Source organism: Schistocerca americana, unplaced genomic scaffold (assembly GCF_021461395.2).
Source record: "Schistocerca americana isolate TAMUIC-IGC-003095 unplaced genomic scaffold, iqSchAmer2.1 HiC_scaffold_777, whole genome shotgun sequence".
NCBI classification, from domain to species: Eukaryota; Metazoa; Arthropoda; class Insecta; order Orthoptera; family Acrididae; genus Schistocerca; species Schistocerca americana.
Genome location: NW_025726541.1, coordinates 52501 through 61294, shown reverse-complemented (window position 1 = coordinate 61294; position 8794 = coordinate 52501). Strand labels below are relative to the sequence as shown.

The 8794-nt window shown below is 54.2% G+C and overlaps 3 non-coding genes across 3 annotated transcripts in view; all 3 read left to right on the top strand.

The window, feature by feature from the left end:
- The first annotated feature begins 4474 nt into the window (after window positions 1-4474).
- On the top strand, window positions 4475-6385 carry LOC124590898. Its single transcript, XR_006976804.1, has one exon. It is a non-coding gene; the product is annotated as a small subunit ribosomal RNA (ribosomal RNA).
- Window positions 6386-6736: 351 nt separating this feature from the next.
- Window positions 6737-6892, top strand: LOC124590904. The gene has a single exon (XR_006976808.1). It is a non-coding gene; the product is annotated as a 5.8S ribosomal RNA (ribosomal RNA).
- Window positions 6893-7080: 188 nt separating this feature from the next.
- The window catches only part of LOC124590900, a 4213-nt gene continuing 2499 nt past the window's right edge, over window positions 7081-8794 (top strand). Inside the window, exon 1 of the ribosomal RNA XR_006976805.1 lies at window positions 7081-8794. This exon is cut by the window's right edge and continues 2499 nt beyond it. This is a non-coding gene — a ribosomal RNA (large subunit ribosomal RNA).

Here is an 8794-nt window from a genome sequence, read left to right as displayed (position 1 = left end):
AACCACACACGTCAGCCACACACCCTTATCACGCACTACTCTCTGCCTGTAACACGCACACAGACAATATGTAAGCACCAGCATGGAACAACACCCAGTGCATCCTCTCCGCCACATTAGACAATCCACACTGTCATAACCACGACTGGGTGGTCCACTCAGAAAACAGAATATCCACCCACCCGACAACCACCATTGCTCAGCCAAGCCACCAACACCCACACATGTCCTACACAGGGGTGCACCCAACATCACAATACTGCCTCTCTCACAGCACACAAACAATGGCAGGAATGAAAGACACAGGTCTGCCACAAGCATGGAATGAGAGCGCCGCCTGTCATGAGCCAAAGGTGCATCCTGACGTGGCAAATCAGATGATGCCGCAGGCATCCACTTACTATAATCACAATCAACAATACCGGCCGCCCCGCCCCGCCCCCCATTAAACCTTTCCTTACAACAATGTGTACCTTAACCTAACCTATATCGTACCGTAACCTAACCTATATCGTACGTAACCTAACCTATGTCGTACCGTAACCTAACCTATGTCGTACCGTAACCTAACCTATGTCGTACCGTAACCTAACCTATGTCGTACCGTAACCTAACCTATGTCGTACCGTAACCTAACTATGTCGTACCGTAACTAACCTATGTCGTACCGTAACCTAACCTATGTCGTACCAGTAACCTAACCTATGTCGTTACCGTAACCTAACCTATGTCGTACCGTAACCTAACCTATGTCGTACCGTAACCTAACCTATGTCGTACCTTAACCTAACCTATGTCGTACCTTACCTACCCTATGTCGTACCTTAACCTAACCTATGTCGTTCCTTAACCTAACCTATGTCGTACCTTAACCTTACCTATGTCGTACCTTAACCTAACCTATGTCGTACCTTAACCTAACCTATGTCGTACCTGTAACCTAACCTATGTCGTACCTTAACCTAACCTATGTCGTACCTTAACCTAACCTATGTCGTACCTTAACCTAACCTATGTCGTACCTTAACCTAACCTATGTCGTACCTTACCTAACTATGTCGTACCTATAACCTAACCTATGTCGTACCTTAACCTAACCTATGTCGTACCTTAACCTAACCTATGTCGTACCTTAACCTAACCTATGTCGTACCTTAACCTAACCTATGTCGTACCTTAACCTAACCTATGTCGTACCTTAACCTAACCTATGTCGTACCTTAACCTAACCTATGTCGTACCTTAACCTAACCTATGTCGTACCTTAACCTAACCTATGTCGTACCTTAACCTAACCTATGTCGTACTTAACCTAACCTATGTCGTACCTTAACCTAACCTATGTCGTACCTTAACCTAACCTATGTCGTACCTTAACCTAACCTATGTCGTACCTTAACCTAACCTAGTCGTACTTAACCTAACCTATGTCGTACCTTAACCTAACCTATGTCGTACCTTAACCTAACCTATGTCGTACCTTAACCTAACCTATGTCGTACCTTAACCTAACCTATGTCGTACCTTAACCTAACCTATGTCGTACCTTAACCTACCTATGTCGTACCTTAACCTAACCTATGTCGTACCTTACCTAACCTGTATTGCGCCTTAACCTAACCTGTATTGCGCCTGAACGTAACCTGTATTGCGCCTTAACGTAACCTGTATTGCGCCCTTAACGTAACCTGTATTGCGCCTTACGTAACCTGTATTGCGCCTTAACGTAACCTGTATTGCGCCTTAACGTAACCTGTATTGCGCCTTAACGTAACCTGTATTGCGCCTTAACGTAACCTGTATTGCGCCTTAACGTAACCTGTATTGCGCCTTAACGTAACCTGTATTGCGCCTTAACGTAACCTGTATTGCGCCTTAACGTAACCTGTATTGCGCCTAACGTAACCTGTATTGCGCCTTAACGTAACCTGTATTGCGCCTTAACGTAACCTGTATTGCGCCTTAACGTAACCTGTATTGCGCCTTACGTAACCTGTATTGCGCCTTAACGTAACCTGTATTGCGCCTTAACGTAACCTGTATTGCGCCTTAACGTAACCTGTATTGCGCCTTAACGTAACCTGTATTGCGCCTTAACGTAACCTGTATTGCGCCTTAACGTAACCTGTATTGCGCCTTAACGTAACCTGCATTGCGCCTTAACGTAACCTGCATTGCGCCTTAACGTAACCTGTATTGCGCCTTAACGTAACCTGCATTGCGCCTTAACGTAACCTGCATTGCGCCTTACGTAACCTGTATTGCGCCTTAACGTAACCTGTATTGCGCCTTACCGTAACCTGTATTGCGCCTTAACGTAACCTGTATTGCGCCTTAACGTAACCTGTATTGCGCCTTAACGTAACCTGTATTGCGCCTTAACGTAACCTGTATTGCGCCTTAACGTAACCTGTATTGCGCCTTAACGTAAACCGATATTGCGCCTTAACGTAACCTATATTGCGCCGTAACGTACCTATATTGCGCCGTAATCGTAACCCACATTGCCCCTTAACGTAACCTATATTGCGCCGTAACGTAACCTATTATTGCGCCGTAACGTAACCCACATTGCCCCTTAACGTAACCCACATTGCCCTTAACGTAACCCACATTGCCCCTTAACGTAACCCAACACACGTTGGGCCTTAACCCAACACACGTTGGGCCTTAACCCAACACACGTTGGGCCTTAACCCAACACACGTTGGGCCTTAACCCAACACTCGTTGGGCCTTAACCCAACACACGTTGGGCCTTAAACCTGCTCTGTAATTGTCATACGACGCGTTAAATTAGTGTAGTGTTGCCTAACTGCAACCCCCGCAATATAGTTTGCTACTCGCACTGCCCGGTCCCCAGTGTATCGCTTCATGTTAAACACCTTGCAGCTATACACTGTAATGTGGATGGCAGCAGGACGTACATGCTCAATGCCCTTTGCAGTTGTTCATTGGCATTTGCAGTTGTTCATTGGCATTCGCATGGCGAAGCACTTAGCCTACGCTGTGGTACGGCCTGTGTCAACTGTCCGCTGATGTTGTACGTCCAAATCACACACTGTACTGCACATTGGTCCTCATGTACTGAATGATACATCGTGGTACATGTGACCGTACAACGACTGCGCCAACAACGGCGAACCATGCGTCCAATGTTGTGCACTCAGCTACGTGTCGTCTCCCTATAAGAGCTGGATTGCAGTGTGGTATGCCCTGGATGGCGATCAGCATGAGCCGTCTGTTGATGTAGTGGCGCGTGTTGTCAGACGTAGTCGTCTCTTCTCACACACCGTGATAGCACGGTGCACTGCGTTCCACATCTGCGACATGCGACAGAGGCCGGTTGACAGTCGTTCGCGCAATGGACATCGCATACGTACGGGGGCCACCTTCCACGTGTTCGCTAAGCGTGGACATGTTGTTGCGTGTATGTGGGCAGACAGTGTGTCGTGACACCTGACACAGGCATGCAACAATCGTTGAATTTGCAATGGCGATGGACGCCTACGTTTGCTGGTGACGTTACGCAAATGAACAACTGGTAAACCGTTGTGGTGCGGTTGTTCTCGCTAGGGGTGAATCAGTGATGGCGACGATCGGTTGAGCTACCAACCGGTTGTTGCAGCGATACCCACCATGCCCACCGAACGTGAATGGCATGTGGGTGTGAAGCGATACGCGGCGGTGGCTGGGTGGGACCGTCCCCGGCCGGTGAGGGGGGCCTCCCGGCGTGTTGGCCGTGCGGTGCGTGGGCGCACGCGCTACAGCCGGCTGGTGGGGGCGGCCAGTGGCAGGCGCGCCGGCCGACGGAGGCGGCAGGCGGCGCAGCTGCGCGCCGGCGCACCCTGCACGCGGCGCCGTGCGGCCAAAGTAGGTCCTCGCGGGCCCGGTGCGAAGCGCGGTGGACATCTGCAGTGTGCTGGTCCGATTGAGGACTGTGTGCGCTGAGGATGCGCCGCCGCCCGGCGCTCGGCGCCGCGACGCCGTCTGCTGCTCGGTCGCCTCTGCGGGTTCTCGCAGGTGGTTTGTATCGCAGCTGTGCGGACGTGTTGGCGCGTGCGCTGTGCTGGGAGAGTTCGCTTCGGCACCCAAGTGGGGCTTTTGTCCTTCTGTGGCGCTGGCGTTGGAGCTGCCGGTCACCGTAGGTGGCGCGTGTTGTCTCCCGCCGGCAATGCCACGACAGCACGCTCCCGTGCCTCTGTCGGCAGCGGCAAGCTCAGTTGGGAGCACGGGTGGTCGCACCTAAAGCGTCTACTCGCCAAACTCCGGGCGATTGCGCCTCTCTCGAACCCGACCAAGTACTTAGGACGGCGCTGCGCGCCGCCGGGACCTGAGAGGGTTTCGAGGTGTATGGTGCAGGGGAGCTCAGCCTCCTCCTGTTTGCAGAATAATTGAGCGGACCGCTTGCGTGTTCGCGCGGGCCCCGGGACACACTCCCGGGCGGCCGGCTGCTCAGCTCTAGTTGACGCAGCTCCCTGGTTGATCCTGCCAGTAGTCATATGCTTGTCTCAAAGATTAAGCCATGCATGTCTCAGTACAAGCCGCATTAAGGTGAAACCGCGAATGGCTCATTAAATCAGTTATGGTTCCTTAGATCGTACCCACGTTACTTGGATAACTGTGGTAATTCTAGAGCTAATACATGCAAACAGAGTCCCGACCAGAGATGGAAGGGACGCTTTTATTAGATCAAAACCAATCGGTCGGCTCGTCCGGTCCGTTTGCCTTGGTGACTCTGAATAACTTTGGGCTGATCGCACGGTCCTCGTACCGCGACGCATCTTTCAAATGTCTGCCTTATCAACTGTCGATGGTAGGTTCTGCGCCTACCATGGTTGTAACGGGTAACGGGGAATCAGGGTTCGATTCCGGAGAGGGAGCCTGAGAAACGGCTACCACATCCAAGGAAGGCAGCAGGCGCGCAAATTACCCACCTCCCGGCACGGGGAGGTAGTGACGAAAAATAACGATACGGGACTCATCCGAGGCCCCGTAATCGGAATGAGTACACTTTAAATCCTTTAACGAGTATCTATTGGAGGGCAAGTCTGGTGCCAGCAGCCGCGGTAATTCCAGCTCCAATAGCGTATATTAAAGTTGTTGCGGTTAAAAAGCTCGTAGTTGGATTTGTGTCCCACGCTGTTGGTTCACCGCCCGTCGGTGTTTAACTGGCATGTATCGTGGGACGTCCTGCCGGTGGGGCGAGCTGAAGGCGTGCGACGCGCCTCGTGCGTGCTCGTGCGTCCCGAGGCGGACCCCGTTGCAATCCTACCAGGGTGCTCTTGAGTGAGTGTCTCGGTGGGCCGGCACGTTTACTTTGAACAAATTAGAGTGCTTAAAGCAGGCAAGCCCGCCTGAATACTGTGTGCATGGAATAATGGAATAGGACCTCGGTTCTATTTTGTTGGTTTTCGGAACCCGAGGTAATGATTAATAGGGACAGGCGGGGGCATTCGTATTGCGACGTTAGAGGTGAAATTCTTGGATCGTCGCAAGACGAACAGAAGCGAAAGCATTTGCCAAGTATGTTTTCATTAATCAAGAACGAAAGTTAGAGGTTCGAAGGCGATCAGATACCGCCCTAGTTCTAACCATAAACGATGCAGCCAGCGATCCGCCGCAGTTCCTCCGATGACTCGGCGGGCAGCCTCCGGGAAACCAAAGCTTTTGGGTTCCGGGGGAAGTATGGTTGCAAAGCTGAAACTTAAAGGAATTGACGGAAGGGCACCACCAGGAGTGGAGCCTGCGGCTTAATTTGACTCAACACGGGAAACCTCACCAGGCCCGGACACCGGAAGGATTGACAGATTGATAGCTCTTTCTTGATTCGGTGGGTGGTGGTGCATGGCCGTTCTTAGTTGGTGGAGCGATTTGTCTGGTTAATTCCGATAACGAACGAGACTCTAGCCTGCTAACTAGTCGCGTGACATCCTTCGTGCTGTCAGCGATTACTTTTCTTCTTAGAGGGACAGGCGGCTTCTAGCCGCACGAGATTGAGCAATAACAGGTCTGTGATGCCCTTAGATGTTCTGGGCCGCACGCGCGCTACACTGAAGGAATCAGCGTGTCTTCCTAGGCCGAAAGGTCGGGGTAACCCGCTGAACCTCCTTCGTGCTAGGGATTGGGGCTTGCAATTGTTCCCCATGAACGAGGAATTCCCAGTAAGCGCGAGTCATAAGCTCGCGTTGATTACGTCCCTGCCCTTTGTACACACCGCCCGTCGCTACTACCGATTGAATGATTTAGTGAGGTCTTCGGACTGGTACGCGGCATTGACTCTGTCGTTGCCGATGCTACCGGAAAGAATGACCAAACTTGATCATTTAGAGGAAGTAAAAGTCGTAACACAGGTTTCCGTAGGTGAACCTGCGGAAGGATCATTACCGACTAGACTGCATGTCTTTCGGTGTGCGTGTCGTGTCGCGCAACACGCTACCTGTACGGGCTCGCAGTAGCCGTGCGCCGCGTGCGGAACCACGCGTGCTTCTCAAAACTAACGCCAATGTTGTGTGGTACGAGCGCTGAAGCGCTGGAGCGGCTGGCCTGCGGCACCTGGCGGCCTGGCGCGGTTTTGAATGACTTTCGCCCGACTGCCTGTCCGCTCCGGTGTGGAGCCGTACGACGCCCATCGGCCGTGAGGCCGTTGGACACAGAACGCTTGAACAGGGCCGCCACACGCCTACGTCCCGCCTATGCAACTGTCTTGAAAGAGACAGTGGAAACTAAGAAAAGATCACCCAGGACGGTGGATCACTCGGCTCGTGGGTCGATGAAGAACGCAGCAAATTGCGCGTCGACATGTGAACTGCAGGACACATGAACATCGACGTTTCGAACGCACATTGCGGTCCATGGATTCCGTTCCCGGGCCACGTCCTGGCTGAGGGTCGGCTACGTATACTGAAGCGCGCGGCGTTTGCCCCGCTTCGCAGACCTGGGAGCGTCGCGCCGCCTGTGGGGCCGGCCGCGCCTCCTGAAATGTGCGATGCGCGCCCGTCGCCTGGCGGTTCGCATACCGGTACTTACTCGGTAGCGTGCACAGCCGGCTGGCGGTGTGGCGTGCGACAACCTCGTACAACGACCTCAGAGCAGGCGAGACTACCCGCTGAATTTAAGCATATTACTAAGCGGAGGAAAAGAAACTAACAAGGATTCCCCCAGTAGCGGCGAGCCAACAGGGAAGAGTCCAGCACCGAACCCCGCAGGCTGCCGCCTGTCGTGGCATGTGGTGTTTGGGAGGGTCCACTACCCCGACGCCTCGCGCCGAGCCCAAGTCCAACTTGAATGAGGCCACGGCCCGTAGAGGGTGCCAGGCCCGTAGCGGCCGGTGCGAGCGTCGGCGGGACCTCTCCTTCGAGTCGGGTTGCTTGAGAGTGCAGCTCCAAGTGGGTGGTAAACTCCATCTGAGACTAAATATGACCACGAGACCGATAGCGAACAAGTACCGTGAGGGAAAGTTGAAAAGAACTTTGAAGAGAGAGTTCAAAAGTACGTGAAACCGTTCTGGGGTAAACGTGAGAAGTCCGAAAGGTCGAACGGGTGAGATTCACGCCCATCCGGCCACTGGCCTCCGCCCTCGGCAGATGGGGCCGGCCGCCCGCGCGGAGCAATCGCGGCGGGGCCGTGTCCGGTTGCCTTTCCACTCGCCGCGGGGTGGGGCCGTTCCGGTGTGCGGTGGGCCGCACTTCTCCCCTAGTAGGACGTCGCGACCCGCTGGGTGCCGGCCTACGGCCCGGGTGCGCAGCCTGTCCTTCCGCGGGCCTCGGTTCGCGTCTGTTGGGCAGAGCCCCGGTGTCCTGGCTGGCTGCCCGGCGTATATCTGGAGGAGTCGATTCGCCCCTTTGGGCGCTCGGGCTCCCGGCAAGCGCGCGCGGTTCTTCCCGGATGACGGACCTACCTGGCCCGGCCCCGGACCCGCGCCGCTGTTGGCTCGGGATGCTCTCGGGCGGAATAATCGCTCCCGTCAGCGGCGCTTCAGCTTTGGACAATTTCACGACCCGTCTTGAAACACGGACCAAGGAGTCTAACATGTGCGCGAGTCATTGGGCTGTACGAAACCTAAAGGCGTAATGAAAGTGAAGGTCTCGCCTTGCGCGGGCCGAGGGAGGATGGGGCTTCCCCGCCCTTCACGGGGCGGCGGCCTCCGCACTCCCGGGGCGTCTCGTCCTCATTGCGAGGTGAGGCGCACCTAGAGCGTACCACGTTGGGACCCGAAAGATGGTGAACTATGCCTGGCCAGGACGAAGTCAGGGGAAACCCTGATGGAGGTCCGTAGCGATTCTGACGTGCAAATCGATCGTCGGAGCTGGGTATAGGGGCGAAAGACTAATCGAACCATCTAGTAGCTGGTTCCCTCCGAAGTTTCCCTCAGGATAGCTGGTGCTCGTACGAGTCTCATCCGGTAAAGCGAATGATAGAGGCCTTGGGGCCGAAACGACCTCAACCTATTCTCAAACTTTAAATGGGTGAGATCTCCGGCTTGCTTGATATGCTGAAGCCGCGAGCAAACGACTCGGATCGGAGTGCCAAGTGGGCCACTTTTGGTAAGCAGAACTGGCGCTGTGGATGAACCAAACGCCGAGTTAAGGCGCCCGAATCGACGCTCATGGGAAACCATGAAAGGCGTTGGTTGCTTAAGACAGCAGGACGGTGGCCATGGAAGTCGGAATCCGCTAAGGAGTGTGTAACAACTCACCTGCCGAAGCAACTAGCCCTGAAAATGGATGGCGCTGAAGCGTCGTGCCTATACTCGGCCGTCAGTCTGGCAGTCATGGCCGGTCCTTGCGGCGGCC